General features: G+C 38.9%; 1 protein-coding gene across 14 annotated transcripts in view; it reads right to left on the bottom strand.

The window, feature by feature from the left end:
- Positions 1-19,022, bottom strand: part of AFF1 (ALF transcription elongation factor 1) — a 216,006-nt gene that overhangs the window by 107,750 nt on the left and 89,234 nt on the right. The window lies entirely within an intron of this gene.

The raw sequence follows: 19,022 nt of genomic DNA, 5'->3' as shown, positions 1-19,022 counted from the left end.
TTCCCTAAAATGCTGACAGTACTCACCTGCAGTTAATTGAAAGGACAAAGAAGTTACTCACCACAGTGGAAACAGGATCACTAGAGATAAATCTGGCCCCTGACTAGTTATTTACATCTCCCCCTTTAGTTATAAAGACCCGTGATGATCACAGCCACCTCGCCTCTGACGGCCTGCTGGTTGGCAGTGCCCATTTGGCACCCATCAGAAACACAGGTAGGAGCTGTTGGCTCTTCCTGCAAGTCTGGTCTGTACTAGGATCAACCAGAGCTCTGGCCTCATTCCCAGGCCATTCTTCTTGCACACTCAACTGACCATGAAGGACCACATCACATACCTATAAAATAATGAGGCTGGTGAAAGTCTGTATCATTACAGCCACAAATTAAAAGAATGCTGCGGTCACAAACTAGGAAAGAATGTAGACAAGCAAGCTTAAAGTTTTGTTTGCTTGTTTTAATGCTTGCCTCATCTAATTCATACTCAATTTAAAAAAAAATGTTTGGGGCATTAAATCAATTAAACATCCAAAATTCAAATGAAGTGTTGTGTGGACTTCCTCACTTCTCATCCTGGGCTATTCGCTACACAAAGCTGCCTCTTCCTAAAAATCATGAATCTGATCTTGTTATTCACCCATTTGATAAGCCTTCCCCTGCTGCCTACAGGATTAAATCTGAGGGGTAGGTGTGCCAAGCAACCCTTCACCACCTGGCTTCAACTTACCCCTCAACCCTCTGAACACAAGGAACTGGGAGAAAGCACAACCCTCCTCTCTCTGCTAGCTCCCTGATGAACTCCTAAATTGACTTTCAAAGCCATCCAAAACATCACTGCCTCTAGCCTGGACCTCCACTCTCACCTTCCATCTCCTGTTGTGAATGATTTCTTTCTTTGGGATACCTCTGTTCTTGCCAATCTGCCCATGATTACATTTACAAAAACAAGATGAACTGTATACGTGCCTACAGATTTCCCTGGTTAGACTGTGAGCTCCTTAAGGACAAGGACTATTCCTGAGAGCTTAGCAAATAGTGATGCTTACTTAATACACGTCTTTGACTAAAACAATTATATTTCGGCATTACTCAATTGCAAACAATCCAGAATTCTGCCAGTCTTATTTATTATTTGATGACAAAATATGATTCACTGTCTGATACCTAAAACCGATTTTACCAGACTGTTGTACCCATCAAATGACTCAAACCTAGAAGGAAGCTGACATCATTCTTTCCTAGGTCAGCCATGAAAGCTGCCTCAGCTAACACCGCATGTTTATCAGTTAATGTTACAGGTTTTATTCTTCAATTAGTCACAAAAGCATACTACACCAAAGGAAAAAAAAAAGTTTGAATAACATTTATAGCAAATACACATTTAATTTTAAATCAACAAGATTCAGAACAATATTAATAAAGCTGTCCCTAGGAGTAAAACTTCAGCAACAAAACTCCCACAATGAAAAATCTCTCTGTGCTGCTGTAAATGCATGGTGGGAAAAACAAAGAAAATATAAGATCTAGAGAAATAATTTTAAAATGCTAATCAGATTATGTGGCTCCTTCCACTGCTGAAAGCCCCCTCTATAGGTTGCCCTTAGCATTCAAGACTAAAATCCAGAAGCCTGGCCTGGAAGGCTCCATCCCCACTTCCTTTCAACTGCTACCTCCCAGATCTATTCCCCTCCTCATGCCCCTCCTCAGCTACTAGCCACACTGGCCTTTCCACGCCTGGAATAGGTCGGGCTGTGCATTGCTGATCCCTGTCTGGATGCTCCATCCTAGAGCTGAGGACAACGTTGTCACTAATATCTCCGGTAATTATCAGCTCCTCATCCAGGTCCCACACCTAAATGGCCACTCTCCCCGCCCAGCAGGAGCTCTCTAGCACTTCACCCTGCTTTGTCTCTTTTTATCAGTAAAATTGTCTTCTCTGTTCATTTATCTGTTTAACTATGTCTGGCGCTGCCCCCCACCTCCATGAAGAATGTGCAGAAGGTCAGTCACCTTGTCTCGCTGGTGCCTCACTATGTACCCAGCTCTATCCCATTAAGCTAAATGAATATTGGCTGAATGGATGGAATTCTGCAGACAGATGCAAAGACAGTAGTGGTTTCTTCTTTTTTTCTTTAAAGAAAATCATACAACTTGAAGTTAACAGAAGTATTTTCAAAAGACAGTCATTTTTTAAAAACTAGGCAGTTATGGACAGAATCCTCTAAATGACTAATACATCAAAATTTCAAGTACCATATAGAAAGCAAGAGAAAAACAAATCATTTCCAAACTCATCTTGTGTCTCATGAGACTGCTAAAATGTCCCCAAAGGGATTAAAAAAAGCAACACTTCTCTCAAATTATTTGGGGGCAAGTTTTTGTTGTTTTTGTTTGTTTTTTGTTCTTTTAAAGAAGAGACTAATTCTACAGTCATAAGGGATCAAACATACTAAGTGGATATTTTTTGTCACTTAGCAGCTTAAGCACCAGATAATTCCCAACACACACCAAATTAAACAAATTACATTTTATAGAACAGCTTGGAAAACTGTACAGGATTTACCATTCCAAAGGAAGAGTCCCTCCCAATGACTGAACTTCTAACACACATTCCAGAAAACCAATTGCACCACATACGATAAGAAGAACTGTTTGAAACTGGGCCAAAGTACCAAATACAGCTTCAGCCAGAACAAATGCTCAGCCTTTAGACTTGCTAACCAACAGCAAAAAGCAACAGGAAAAGGCTTACACTTGGAAAATGAAAGGAAAAGCAATGTCTGTGTATTGATAAGAACAGTGGGGAACAATGGGATAATAAGGAAACTGGCAAGATGCAATTTATTGCTCTAAAGAAGAAAATATTAAGAAACACTTATTCTTTAAATGGGTACACAGAGATCCAATACAGTTTTTGGTTACTGAACAAACCCCCCAAAATTGTAGGGCTCTTCCTCCATCCATTTAAGGAAGCTCATTCCATAAAAGGAGAGGATATCTAAAAACTAAATATAACGATTCTCCATTCCCCAATCAACACACGACTGTTAGTAGTAGAAATCACTGCCAATTATATTTTAAACCTAGTTAAACAGACTGCTGTGAACACACATGTGAAGAGAGAAACTTTCTTTCTAAGACTGAAAAAGTTTCCAGGCTCTAACAATCACATGGAATAAAGCCACATGGATAGTTAATCTTCCTTGCATATTACACAAAACAGACGATGAAAATGTAATGTAAGAAAATGTCCTATAAGTGTTTTTACAGAACCATTGGCACTTTTTTTTCCCTTTACCTCTTGACTTACAGTCCTCTCTTCTTTTGGTTAACTGCACATGCCACACTTGTTTTCACAGAAAGAAAGCTTAATGTCATAAAAACTAGAGGCAGTCTCATTATCTATTCCATTTCATTCCACAGACATTTCAAGTAGGAAGAACAGGGAGATTATTATAGGAGAAGAAAGCTGGAAACATGTATTGGTATTTTATATGGCAACAAGCAACAATGACATGTTTCTAAATATTCTCATTTTCATCCTAACCCCAGCTCACCTCCTACCACCCACTATAATTGGCATCGCCTTAAAGCTAAACAGTAAGTCATTGTTTTTCTGGAGAAGTCTCCCTTCATTTCGACCTCTGCTAAGCAGTGTTATGAGCCTTCCAAAGCTTGTCAGGATTCTCTCGGCTGGATTTTGGCCCAGCCAGGAACATTTATATGCAGACTAGATCATCTTTTCCCCATCACTGCCAACAGGCAGCTCACTTGCATAAAACAAAGGGTACTTATCAAACTTAACAAAGCATACCTCCACCTTCTTCAATGCTAGTAAGTGAGAATCTGAGAGCTCAATTATTTAAAAAAGAAAAGAAGTACACTTCAGGATTTTGAGAGATTGTGTCCTTTATAATGCTTTAACATTTTCGTTTTTAACTCTTTGAAAAGCTGAGGCTAATATATCCATTGTAAGGAAATGATAAGCAAACATTCAAAATTACCAATACACTGATAACATATTAAACAAGGCCTCTGATTATAAAATATTTCCTTCAAACAAAACTGCATTTAAAATATTATTTATGCCACTTAAAGTTATTTAAGAGCACTAATGCACTTATCTATCTATGGTTTTCTTTTCGGGAGCCCGACTCAAGATCTTAATCCTCACAGAACGGTAACAGAAGACCTATTTGTTTCCAGTAAATATTGATTTTTATGTGCTAGACCTAGGGACAAAAGAATCAAGGAGGCCACAATCTAGCGGGAGAAATACAAAAGCGAGGAACCACTAAGAGTGATTGTAGAGGTTGGTCACAAGCGCTAAAGAATAGGGGAGAAAAACACCAAGTCTAAATGGAGGGGCCTTAGATGATTTAATTAAGAGCAGCGACATCTGAGCTTGAAGGATGAGCAGACGTCTGGAAGAGGAGATGGGACCCCCATATGCCCGCTGAGAAAGGGATCACTGGCCATGGGGTGTTTGCACACATCTCACCTCGTTCTCCAACGCCAAATTTCTCATAGGAAGGGTCCAAAGAACTCTGGGTTATTTGTGGGGATGACAGCTTTTTGCAGTCATCCTCTCCGCTGGGCTGGCCTAGGCCTCAATGATCTTTCTTCTGGCAACAGTCCCCTCATACGGCCTGTGGGCTTTCCTCGGCCTGAAACAATGATCTCAAATAGGGTGCACCCCCAAAACTGTCAATTTTAGGCAATGAACAGAGCGGGGATGTCAAAGTTTAGAATGCAAATGGACTTAACTGTGGCCACAGATGATCACAAAAGCAAAACTAATCACTCTTCCCACACCCTCTTTCCTCCCCGCCGCCCCAAAGAGCGCAGTCCCAGCACCCACAAGGTACCAGCCCCCCATTACAAAGCCTTGCTGTGCAGAGTCTGGCCTGACTTCTTAATTCAAATGATTTTACACTCTTTTCAAGACCTCCAATGTATCATTCTGTTTACTGAGCCAGCAGTCACAATCCCAGGACTGAAAAAGTTCAGTAGTAAAATTAAAAGAAACATTTAATTGAACATCCCCACCCCAAACTGTTCCTTAGTTTCCTGACATGAATAGCCCAGAAATTTCAGAGTGGCCAGTAAAAGTAAAGGAGAACAAGGCTACCAGTGGCGGGGGGCGGGGGGGGGGGGGATTTTTTTTTAACATTCCTATTTGACATAACATTAACCAATGCTTTAATCTCAACTTATAAACGTACACTGAACAAAGTTAGCAGAAACTGAAAAAAAATGGACTAGACTAGGGATCAGCAAACTATGGTCTGTGGGCCAAATCTGGCCCAGCTGCCTGTTTGTGTAAACATTTATTGGAACGCTGCCCACTGGTGTACATATTGTCTATAGCTGCTGCAGTCCTGGAACAGCAGAGGTGAGGCAGGAGCTGCAAAATTGAGTAGTGGTAGCAAAGAATGCATGAGCAGTAAAGCCTAACATGTTTGCCATCTGCCCCTTCACAGACAAGGTTTGTCAACCCCTGAATTATTAAACAAGAAAAACAAAGGATGAATTTTAAAGTTCATTTTGGAGTGTTTCATTTAAAGGATTACTTTTGAAATAATTTCTTCTGGAATATACAAGTCTTTCAGTAACACCAAATTTCTCTCACCAGCTTACTTGCCTTGAGGGGAAAGATGGAAAATCTCCACTTTTATCTCTTAATTATCTAATTTTAAGGCCTTACTCCCTTATTCCAAAACATTAGCATAGTATATACAATGGAATATTACTCAGCCATAAAAAGAAATGAAATTGAGTTATTTGTAATGAAGTGGATAGACCTGGAGTCTGACATACAGAGTGAAGTCAGGAGAAAAACAAATACCGTATGCTAACACATATATATGGAATCTAAGAAAAAAAAATGTCATGAAGAGATCAGTGGTAGGATGGGAGTAAAACACAGACCTACTAGAGCATGGACTTGAGGATATGGGGAGGAGGAAGGGTAAGCTGTGACGAAGTGAGAGTGGCAGGGACATATACACACTACCAAATGTAAAAATAGATAGCTAGTGGGAAGCTCCCGCGTGGCACAGGTAGATCACCTCTGTGCTTTGTGACCACCTAGAGCGGTGGGAGGGAGGGTGATGCAAGAGGGAAGAGATATGGGAACATATGTATATGTATAACTGATTGTTGTAAAGCAGAAACTAACACCATTGTAAAACAGTTATACTCCAGTAAAGATGTTAAAAAACAAAACAAAACAAAACAAAACATTAGCATAATGTAGTGTGTGGTGAGAAGCATCCCAAGGGGGCAGCCTGCAGATTCCAGTGCTGCTCATTCTAGGATGTTACCCACTATCTCCAGGGCTCAGCTTCCCCATCTCCAATACCCTGCCTGGACTAACAGTCAACAGCCTCCAAAGGGTGACAAAACAGAATGTGTTGGTGGAAGTTCGGGAGCTGTACGAGGCACAAAAACCATGCCAGTCACTGGTTCCAGCTGCATCTTCAATGGAATAATGGCCTTCACATTACAATTCTTTAATTTTAGGATGAAATAAATGGAAAAGGACAGGATGTGAGAGAGATGGCAGAGCAGAAGAAAACATTAGGAGAAGCTATGGGATTAAAAACTCCCAAGGCACAGTGAGTCCAGCCAACTTCCCTGAGCTATCTACTCCAGCAGGAGGGTGTGGTTTTTGGAAAATATGAAGAATTAAGCCAGTGGCTGCTATTAAAGGTCAGAACTTACTGTTCCTCAAATGTCCTGGTTCTTTAGAAGTCTGGTGGGAGACTGCACGACTAGATTTGAGTACCTTTATTTAAATAAAAGGACATCTGTTAGGTTGACAGCTTTGATGAAATTAAACTGAGATCTTCAAATGAAGGTAGAGGGAACATCTTGTTTGATGTCTTATTCCTTTGAATTTAAAACCTCTTAGGGGATCTCCCACTAATTAAGGCTGCTACACCCACTCTGCCCTCAGGCGGATGTTGCTTCCCCGTACAACTCTGGGCCAATCATAGATTCAACTATTCCCTTACAATGAAATAGCTGAAAAACGACGGGGGAACATTCACATTAGACTTTACCAAAATCTGGAGGATAACAGAACAGAAATAAGCAGGTAACATGCAACCAGATAATTTGATTGACAAATTACTACTTGTCTCACTTCAGCTTGGGGTCCCTGGTTACCTGCAGATCCGCTGCCAGGGAAGATATGCCATCTCCCCCAGACTTCTCTCATCCTGCCCAAGAGGGAGGCTCTGAGAGCCTGGGGCCCACCCATGAAGGATGAGGGACATCAACTAAGTCCACCTCTTTCAGGAGAGCCCCTGCTTTGCTACCGGTGACTTCCACAGCATAACCCTGGAAGAACACAACCCAATCATCCTAGCCTTCCTCTAACATATACATGGGGTTTTGTGGTGTTTTTTTTTTTTTTTTTTTTTTGGCCGCACTGCACAGCTTACAGAATCTTAGTTCCGCGACCAAGGATTGAAACTGGGCCCTTGGCAGGGAAAGCACGGACCACTGGACCACCAGGAAATTCCCAAACACACTCTTAAAGTAGCAGGGGGAAGTTTAGTTACACTCTTTCACAGGCATTTTACTGTTACCCAAAAATAGGATGTCTAAAATAACGGACAGGGTCTTTACTCCTCACAAAGTGTCTTCAACTTGGGGGGAGGGCTAATGCCACAAAAAAAAGTTTTTTTAATAATTTTGGAGTCAGACTAAATGTTCAAAGCACTCTGTAAAGAAGGATTTGCTTATTTTTAGGAAAGCAGTCACCATATCCCTAGTCACAGACACAGAAGAAATTTTAGTTTGTAACAATCATGGGAAAAGTCATTTTTAAAACAATACTCAATATATCTTAGAAGGGTCGAAAATCCCAGAAACTCAATAAAGCAATCCAAAAGAATTCTTAGTAAGAGACATTTAGGTAAAGAAAAATGTACCTTATCCAAAGGTTTTGGTCTGAGACCTCAAGAAACTACCTAAAATAGTCTACAAAATGAGATATTATCAAGGACATACAACTCATGTTATAATTAAAAAAAAAAAAAAAACAGGAATGACACCTTGAAAGGAGGAAAAATAAAACAAAAATGTGTCTAATTACTCATCTTCTAATCATCTTCCCACATTCACACCAAAAAATAACCCTAAGACTAGTTCTGTTAATTAATAGGGGTTACAGATGTATGCATTGTCAAAACACAGCAGTCCACTTAAGATTTGTACATTTTGTGGCATGTAAATTTTACGGCAGAAGGGAAAAAAGAAAACCCTGTATATAAATACTTAACTTTAGTTAATGACATACAAGCTGAAGTATTTAGGAAAAAGTACACTGATATCTGCAACTGACATAAAAAGCACAAAAGACAAGATTACTGGATGGATACAGCAAGGAAGAGATGAACAGACATACGGTAACGCAAGTATAGTAAAGTGTTAATAATATATAATCTGGGGATGTGGCTTTTTCCTGTGGAATTCTTTCAACTTTTCTATTTGAAAATGCTCCTATCACAATATTAAGGAAAACCACCACAAGAATAAATTAGTAAATATGGTAGGATCTGAAAGGCTGCCACATGCTGGGAGCTCCCACATCTTTCATCAGACACATTCAGAGAATTCTGGTGCAATCTGAAGTTTTATCAGAAAGGAATACCTGGGAAGCATATGGTCATCTATCAAATAGCACGGTGGACTTTGCAAGAAAAGGAACTAAAGAGTGGTCCTGAACTTGTGAGACACAGATTGCATTCGCTGTGAGCAGAATTGAAACAGCTTGAGTGTCTACGTGCATGCTGCATGAGTGCTATCTACGCAAGCACGCTGAGCAAAACCTTACCTCACTGCTTCAAAATCGTTCTCTGGCTTCTGCTTTTTGCTCTACTGAGAAACTACAAGTGATCCAGCAGAGTTACATACACACATTTGCAGGAGTGAGTTTCCGGGCTCCCATCTGCAAAGCTTTCAGGTCAATCTCCCTGGCAACCACTGAGAAGACAATTCACGTTTCCCCCCCCTCCCTCCTCTAATCTTCAACTTTTAAAACAATTGTTGCTGTTCCCTATTTGCGAACTAGGTTGTTTGTGAGGTTTTGGAAAATTAATCTTTGATCCCTGTCCTACTTCTTCATGTACTGATTTAGTGCCTATAAAGGAACGACCAGAATCACATTTCCTTCTTTATATTTCAGAGTGCTTTTCTTGCAAGTCCTTCCCTACATAATTACCAGGCCAGAAACTTTGGGCTTTAAGGAGGGCCTGATTCTATGGTTTTATTTTCCCTAGTTTGAGTTACATCTGATATCTAAACTACAAAAGGCCCAGATTTTAGAAACGCATTTGACACAAGTAAATCTGTAATACAATAGGTGGTTACCTTATACCTACCAATCTCCCTTTCTGTATATTTTTTCCCTCGAACTAGTTCAAAATGCTACTGCAATCAACCTCGTCCCTGCCAGATATATTGAGGCTCATGTCACTCAGAATTCTTTCCTTGCTCCTTTAAAAGGCTCACCTTAGTTCTCTGTTAACTCACCCTCGGCACCTCTGACCCCTCTACCACCTTCCGCTACAGCAACCAGACTCAAGGTCTCCAAATGGAGACTGCTGTTTGTCAGTCTCCTACCAGGGCTTCGTTGAATTTGGGGGAAGGCAGAGAGGACGCTGAGCAATACAGGACAGGACAGGACAGGACACTCTGGTTACTGGCATAGTAAGCTGGTTAAGAGCATGGTCTCTAGAGTTAGTGAGGGTTCAAACTGGGCTCTGCCACTTCCTACCTGTGATCATTTGGGCAAGTCATTTAATCTCTCCGAGCCTCAGTTACATCAGCCGTTAAAAGGGGTGGTGCTGATGACAGTACCAATTCCCTAAGATTAACATGAGGATTAAGTGAGCTAATGACCGCTAAAGTGCACAGCACACAGAGAGCACTCAACTGGGCAAGAAAGAAGCCTGAAAATGTCCCCCAGATGTACCTCCAGCCCTAAAAAGAATACTGTGCTCTTTATCTACCCACTCGGGATCGATACTTCCCTAATCCGCAACTTGTATCCATCCAACAAAAGCCCTTGCCTGTGCCATGGCCCCTCTGCTTCAACAAATCCTTTCCTCACCACACTCAGAAGTGTTTCTTCCATTTTCTAAATTTCTATGAGAAGTCTGACCACTTCTCCCTTTTCTACAGGGCAGTGTAATCCACACGGTACCCAGCAGTGCTTCTTGCGCACCATGTCCCAAACATGGCCGAATAACTCACATTTGGGGCCAGCACCGACTGAGCTGGAGTCTGATGACAATGCACAGGTGCTCGCTGAAGCATAAATATCCCCAAGCCTATGAACTAGGGGGGCCCTGCAGAGAAGGGGTCCTCAACCATGGCACTACTGACACTCTAAGCCAAATCATTCTTCTTTGTGGGGACTGTCCTGTGCCCTGTAGGAAATGTAACAGGACCACCTGCCTCTATCTTAGACGATGTAGCACACCCTCCTCCCTGCTGTAACAATCAAATATACCAGAAATGCCAAATATCCCTGGGAGCAGGGGTGGGAAAATACCCTCGATACCTTCCTCCTCCTTTCCCTTCCTCCCCCACGTTGAGAGCCACTACAGTAGAGAATGAGAAATATTCCCAAGTCACTGTTATTTTCTACTGAGAAAGCAGACTGAAAACAAACATGGAGATCTTTCTTAATAGCTACATTTGTGAAAGGGACCTTTGGGACTCTGTTGTGACTAGCTATGGTCAACCACATAAGTCACAAACTCTTAAGCTCTAGTTTCCTCTTCTTTAAGATGGAGAAAATTGTACCAAAGGTTTAGGGCTGTTGTAAGAATTCAATTACCTAATGCATACAATTACCTTAGCCCAGTGCCTGGCACATAGTTATGTATTCAATAACTGCGAGCTATTATTAATAAATACATACAGCTGGAGTCCAAGAACTGGGCAAAGCAACACAGGCATTGGTCTCCCTACCCCCGTGCTTTCTATGCTCCTCCCACTCTCCTCCTACCCAAGGAGAAAGCAAAACAATTCAATTGTAAACACAACACAATGGTTTTTAGAGCTGGAAGCATATAGAGCAGGTAAGAGAACAGCAGAAAAAAAGGTGAATCCAAGGATGGTATGAGAAGTGTGGTGTCCTGCAGCAGAGGAAAAGGGGTGCATGCATTTCATACTAAAAAGAAGCAGAAGGATGTCTGCTTTGTCCCACAATGAGTTTCTTATATGGAAGCAGCATCCTGGAGGAGGATACGGGGTAAAACGGATTTCCCATCTTTTATCCACAAAGGTTCATACATATCTCCCCTTCCAAATACCACAGGAGTTCCCTGAATTACAAATACCCCACAACTTCAAACAGTTGCATTCTCTCCCTCATTCTCCATGTGGCGACCAAGTTGTGGGGAAAAGGTACTTCCCAGTGCTGGGCATTAGTAAAGACTGACCTCATATTTCTTCTGCACATTTCTTCACCCTGAGAGGAATTTTTTACACATACCGCGTTTCCCTATTCTCCCTCCCTTTTTCTGTTTCACAGTCACAGTTGAGTTAAAAGACAGACGGACATACACATACAATCATATTCCACTTTCTCCATCCTTCCTTTGTTTATTAGTAAAGCAAGGAACATTGGCCATATGGATAAGTATATGAGGTTAAGACAATTAAACGAAAAGTCTGGAGTAGATTAGTGGAGGCTGTGTGTCAAGCTGTCACTTGCTGTGTAACCTGGGTCAGTCAGTTAATCTCCACAAGCCTCAGTTTCTTCATCCGTGCAATAGGAGTGATAATCTCTGTCATACAGATTCAGGGATATCAAATATGCAAGGTTCCTGGCTCAGGGCTCAGAATATAATGGAATGCTCAATAAATGACTGTTATTATCATATACTGAAACTATACATAAAGCCCCTGTCCTTCAAAGTGTCCAAGTTTACCAACAGAAATACTCCCAAAATAATTCATTTTTTTCCACATTCTCCTCCTATTAAACCTAAAGATGCCCTACACCACTCCTCCCTCCTACCAAAACAAAAAACTTGAGTATAGGATAAACCATCTTATTCAAGCATGGTTTGTATGCTTTGTTTCATCAATTACACTGTTTTCCATTATTGTTCCAAATTTTTGACATTTTGGTACCATAAGTGAAGAAACATTCTGGGTGCAGCCTGGGGGCTTAACCTTCATCACATGATTTTCATTGCTGTTTCTGCTGCTTTCTGTGTTCCAAACCCATTTTGGGGAGAAAAGCAGTAATTAGGAAACTATCTATGCTTTTTAAACTTCCCAGCACCTACTGAAATAACCACCCACTCTTACCAGCTCAACTATGAAAATACAATGGGGAAAAAAAATCATTTTTGAATTAAATCAGAAATGTTTTCCTCAAGTAAATGAGTAATTTCAGTGACTCTTGCTGTCCTACAGTTTGGGCACAATTTTTAAAGGAATTCTATAAAAATATAAGTATCTGAATTTTCTATTCCTGATAATTTAAACAAATTTGACTGAGATTTACAAAGTTAAGGCAATTGTCAAAAATCTATCTTCTTGTTGATTTTATTTTTTTTATTTTTGGGGGGAAGGGCCACGCCACATGGCATGCAGGATCTTAGTTCCTCAGATCAGAGATGGAACCCATGCCCCCTGCAGTGGAAGTGCAGAGTCCTAACCACTAAACCGCCAGGGAACTCCTATTTTCTTGTTGATTTTAAAATGATACTAATAGGAAAAAAACAAAAAAGCAATTTTTCAAACTAATATTTAAAAGCATGACTAGAAATATGATTTCAGTCTGCATATATGATTCCAACTTCTCCTACTGAGGCAATGTTTGGGTTCTGTGTGAACATGCATGACCACTATCTGCAAGTGTGAATAGAAAAGAAAAATCCTACAAGGGGTCTTCAATTATTATGAATTTGTGAGCTACACTAGCTCTTCAACTATGACAGTCTTGTAAGTAAATATGAACGAGTGAAGTTCATAACTATGGTATTCAGTGTGGTTTCCATAACCAGAACCATGGACAGGCTGCACTATCTATTAAACCCAAGTGGCAGTGTGTTAATATCTCCATTACTACCCTGGCTTCTATAGCACAACGTATAAAATAACACCTTGCTTTAGTCAATATGAACTGGGCTATTTTCAGCTTCTAAAAAAATGTACTCTTATCATGGCGTTTCTAAGCATAAAAGATCTGAAAGTCTTATCTGTTCCTTTTCAAATTTAAGAGATAATGACAATCTCAAAAAATCTCAACAGCCTAAAGTAATCCCAACCTCATCTTCTTTTCCCCGTTCATTGACTAAATCACTTATCAAATGTATACAAAGAATAGTTCAACTATGTGAAAACATTTAATGTATAAAGAAAAAAGCTGAAAAGGAACAAAAAGAACATCTTTAGTCAAGTTGTTGAGATTTAAGGAAGATATTTCTTTTGTCTTAATTACAATTAACTTTAATAAATTGCTGCTTTTATTTTACTGAACTACAAAAAGATTTTTAAAGAGCCTAAATTATATCTTTTATGGTCAAGGAAAAGCAAACGACCAAAAAGTCCGCTAGAAAGTGAGATACTATGCACAGCAATACAGAGACTGCAAAATGCTGTTTCTGCCCAAAGCCAGATGTCAATCACCTACAAAAATATGATTCCAGTTAGAGTTATATTAATAATACATTCATTCATGACAAGAGCAAATGTGTTTCTGGAGAAACTGAGGCAAACAGGATTTCCCAAATGTCTCCAACACAAATGAGTGCTGTCTGTCTGGTGATTCAGGAGTCCCTGGCACTGGAACTTACCCTTTTCCATTCCATGAAAATCTAAAGAAAACAGAGATCCTGTTTAAAACCTTAATACTTCTGAAAAACAGGATGAGGTTTTATAACTTTGTTAGGAAGTCATCCTATTAAAAGCCACCAGTTTTTGACAAAATACTCAGGCTGATCTTGAAAAATATACATGAGAAAATACCCATGAAAATTCTGAAAGCACGAAGAGTAAAGAAGGGAGATTACCTCTTTCACATATTAAGACATATTAGAAAGTTACAATCATTGAGTTTGATGGTGGTTCTTGAACAGAGAACAAAATGTTTAGTTTGGGGGCAGGCTGGGAGGGGGGCTGGACCACCCCTCCCACTCCTTAAACCAAAGTAATATCCATGTGGATGAAAGACGTAAAGATATATCTTTTATTTTTTAAAAAAGTCACCAATACTCAAAGAAAACTGGAAGTATACATAAGAAGCTAATACCTTCAAGGGGAGCGATCTAAAATGAAGATGTAACAATTCTTAACATCTACACACCAAAAGCATTGCAACCACATTTGTAAAGCAAAAACCTCAGAAGATACTCGGAGAAATAGAAATTCTCTAATTGTATTAGATCTTTATTCATCTCCCAGTCCATGGCAGAATAAATGGACAAAGAATATAGAAATAATGTAAAATAGGTCTAATGTACAAACCCACGTTTAACTCTGGACTCTGAAAATAAAGAATACACCTTTTCATATGTTCACAATACAGTCATAAAATTACCATATATCATGCCACAAAAGGTATAGAACTAAATACATCTATTTGAAAATAACTATAAAACAGAGGTACAGGGAGGGTGGGAGGGAGGGAGACGCAAGAAGGAAGAGATATGGGAACATATGTACATGTATAACTGATTCACTTTGTTATAAAGCAGAAACTAACACACCATTGTAAAGCAATTATACTCCAATAAAGATGTTAAAAAAATAAAAATTAAAAAATTAAAAATAATAATAAATAAAAAAACAGAGGTACAAAAGAGATAAGGTGATAATAAGCACAGGATCCTTGAAGCAACTCTATATAATCAAATAAAGCTGTGATGCATGCAGAGGATAAGAACTTTCAGTTCCTCTAGCAGTTTGTTGTGATCACATTTTTTTAAGAAGCCACAGAATCCCTTGAGAAAAAGGTACTTAAAACCATCTGCTACTTCCTAAAATATCCAAAGTAGAACATTATTTTCTATTTCTATATTTACTAAAAGAACACCACCTTCTACTATATTTTCATGTTTACTTATCTTCAATGAGCAGTTCATTCCCCGGCTTTGCTTAAACCTCTTAACATATATAAATTATTTCTTCAAGATCTGTTTTTGGCAGAGATGGAGGCCATCTTTCACCCCACTCCCCATAACAGCCTTTCACATGTATAAAAAGATGCTTTGTAGATTAACCTTTTAAAATAGCCAGGCTTAAAAACCCTCCACAACAGTCTAAATCTTCATTCCCTTATGACTGTCCTCACTAAGCTAGGACTTCTCTAATTCTATCACATCCTTTATTTGATGGCTTCCAAACTAAGGAAAATGTCCTCTCAAATTTCTTTCCCACATGTTTAACTTGTTTATATTTATGCACCAATTAAAGCAAACTTTTAGAAAACACAGTCTCTATTTTTAAAGTTCAAGTTACGTTGTTATGGAACTCATTTTGCCTTCATGAAAATTTTTAAAAAACTTTTTTAAATAGGGCTGAGTTTTGGTAGAATTCACAAAAATTAAAATTTTATTTTGAGAAACTGCCACATGATGGCTATTTCTTAAAACCATATTTACCCTGTTTAAAAATGCCATCCTTCCCACCAATATCACGTATTACATTCTGAAAGGACAATTAAATCTAACTTGTCATGATTTGCGTTTTCTCCATTTCAGGTTAACTTCCTCAAATGTCCTCATGGCGCACGTGAAAACAAGTTCCCCACACTCCCTTATTCTTCGCCCCAGCCCGGTTGGAGTTTTGTCATAGTACCTAACACAGTCTGCCCGTTGTTTTGCTGCCAGCTTGTTTGCTAGTTTTCTGTCTCCCTGTGGGGAGGGAGACCCCGGGTCTGTCTGAAGAAGCTCAGAGCCCTGCACACACTGCGGCTGGCTCTAAGCAAGCAGTGAGGCTCCATCAATACAGGATACAGAGAACCAATATTAAAAGCACTGTCCACTCATGTGAATTGGCCACAGGCATAAAGCTATTAATACTGATATATAATCTTTAAGTAGGTAAAAACTAATACTTAGAAGCAGTGAATTCTGATAACATGTCCTCCAAAGCAGAAGATAAACTGGGCAGACTCATTCAAGGCAGCTGCGCAGTGGACAATGAACCAGGGCCTCAGAGTCTTTTTTTAAAAAACAGAATAGCAGTGGAGTGCTGAAGAGATGATCCGCTATCACTACCATCACACATGCACATACAGATAACGTCACAGCATTTCATGAAATATTTCTGTTTGTAAAATACATGTATCTTTTCCTGAAGGTTGGAGCACACCACCGACTGAGGGCATGTGGTCACCACCTTCCCCTGGCAGGACCCAAGTTTCAATGATAATTTCCAGAAGCTTCATTTAGATAACATATCTTTGCATGTGAGGCTGTAGTGAATGAAAACAGCTAATTTCTGCCTGAATGTTTTTATTATAAAGTGTATTGAAAGTTAACAATTTCTAGGGCCATTTTACAGTTATAAAATAAAGGAGTTATATTTAATAATATATTTGTGATATTTGAGTTGTGAGTTGGAAGTTTCTTTTGAGATTTTGACAATAGCATGCACTGATACTTTAAATTTGGTATTCTTTAAACATTCCTTGGTAAGTTTCTTCATCAAAAAGCCCAATCAATTTTAAAAATACCAAAAGGGATTTTCTTTATAGGAAAAAAGAGTTGTGTTTTTAAGACACATATAAATTTAAAATATTTTCTAATAATCAAATGCAAAATTGATCACATCTCAGAACCACTACTTTCACAGCCCAACTGCCTATGAGAATAGTACATAAGTCACAAGAAATTGAATGAATTAGATCGGTTTAAACATGGGCTATTGGTGAGCATATATTTTAGAAAACAGTTTGGTGGTTTCTCAAAAGGTTAAGTACAAAACTGTCATAAGACCCAGCAATTCCACTCATAGTGTACCTAACCAAGAAAAAGAAAAATATAGTCTACAAAAAGACCTGCATGCAAATGTTCATAGCAGCATTATTCAAATACCCACCAAAAGGCAAAACACTGGAAAAAACCAGTCTATCTATCCAGACAACAGAATTAATTACTCAGCAATTAAAAGGACAGAGCTACTGACACATGCTATGCCACAGATGAACTTCAAAAAATTATGTGAGTGAAAAAAGCCAGATGCAAGAAACTACAAGATTCCGTGTACATGAAACACCCACAAATGGCAAATTTACACCTAAAAAGTAGATTAATGGTTGGATGGGGCAATGAGGGATCTTACTGGGAGGATAAAATGTTCTAAAATTAATGGTGATGTTTGCATCAGTAAAGTAACTAAAAATCACTGAACTGTATACTTGAAATGGTCAACTTTTAAGATGTGTAAAATATACCTCAAAGTTGTAAAGAAAAGAAAAAAGGAAACAAAACAAAACAAAAAAAGCTGGGCCGGGGAAAAAGCGTAAAGTGACAAGTAACATGGGAGATAAAAGATCTGGTGAACATGCCCCTCCCCCTTTGCAAAAAGAAAAAAAAGTAATTTACCAAGCTACCAAAAGACCGACCAAAAGTGGTGAAGCTTCTACTTTACTCTTTAAAATAATGGATAATACCAATACCTTAGGGGTTTCACCAAGAATTACGAGTGAAGTGAGATAGAAACCAAGTTTTATTCTAGGCTTAATCATAAGAACTGCCAAGATTTTAAAAGTCTACAAATTAAACTCACATGAAGTAAATCTAATGATCTTCACTTTATCCTTAGAAAAATATGACTGTTAAAATGAGAAAAATACAAAGATGTTTGTAAGAAAAGCCCCTGTCATGAGGGTTAAAACAAAACCCCTACACAATCAGCAATATGATAGATATGATCATATTCAATCTTTTATAACTTCCCATCTAGGGCTTTTTGCCTTCTGGGCATAGTTCCGATTTAAAAACAAAAACTAAGTTTAGGGCTTCCCTGGTGGCGCAGTGGTTGGGAGTCCTCCTGCCGATGCAGGGGACACGGGTTCGTGCCCCGGTCCGGGAGGATCCCACATGCCGCGGAGCAGGCTCCGCAACGGGAGAGGCCTGCATACCGAAAAAAAAAAAAAAAAAAACCACCCCACTAAGTTTAATTGGTTTACCCTGAATTTTACTAAAACCAAGTGACACAGACCACTGTTTCTTCTTCCCAACATCTTCAGGTAGCAGAACTCCATTTTGAAACAAATGTAACATACTGGGTTTCATTCTACCCTTTTACTATCCTAATGTTAGTAAATGTTGCTGCCTGATTTTTTCCGCCTGGTACAAAGTTTATATTTACACAGATTTTCTTTTTTTCTTAATGGAGAGCTAGCATAAGTATGGTTGAACTCTAAGAGGGAACTGAGTGGGAAAGGGAGATACACAGCTTATAAAAGAATAACAGAAAAACATATTTCCTGGAAGTGTAAATGCTACGTCAAAGTTACTTGAAAAAAACATAAAACAAGAGCTTTAGCTATTGTTTTACTGTCGAGAACTTTGAACCAATAAATGTTTTTAACCAAAAATAAAAACACCTTACTTAAAACGTCCTATTAACTCAGTAAGAGGTTATTTTCCTTTAAAGAAAAAAATTAAAATCCTAAAATCATGGACTCAAATTTTTATCAGCATTTTGGCAGCTTAAGTTAACAACTTACTAGGTAGACCATCTTACTTAGAAATGTAAATGTCTAAGGTAAAATATTAGTTTGTCAATCATGAGACAAAAATATGTAATTTCTGTAAAGCTGGAAAAGAAACAAGTTTCATACTTTTATACAAAACAATGGGAACTGGTTAATTTTATAAATACCACTTTCCATAAATTCACATCCAGAGCAAATCAGGTACACCTGTATTTTTAAACCAAAGAGAATGGGGAGAGGGAGAGAAGCCATTTAACAAGTTATCCAGATGCACATTATCCACGATGAAAGTCACATGACAGTCTCAGCTCTATCAC

Source organism: Kogia breviceps, chromosome 6, assembly GCF_026419965.1.
Source record: "Kogia breviceps isolate mKogBre1 chromosome 6, mKogBre1 haplotype 1, whole genome shotgun sequence".
Taxonomy (NCBI): Eukaryota; Metazoa; Chordata; class Mammalia; order Artiodactyla; family Physeteridae; genus Kogia; species Kogia breviceps.
Note: the sequence above shows the minus strand (reverse complement) of the source record. Positions and strands in the feature narration are given on the sequence as shown.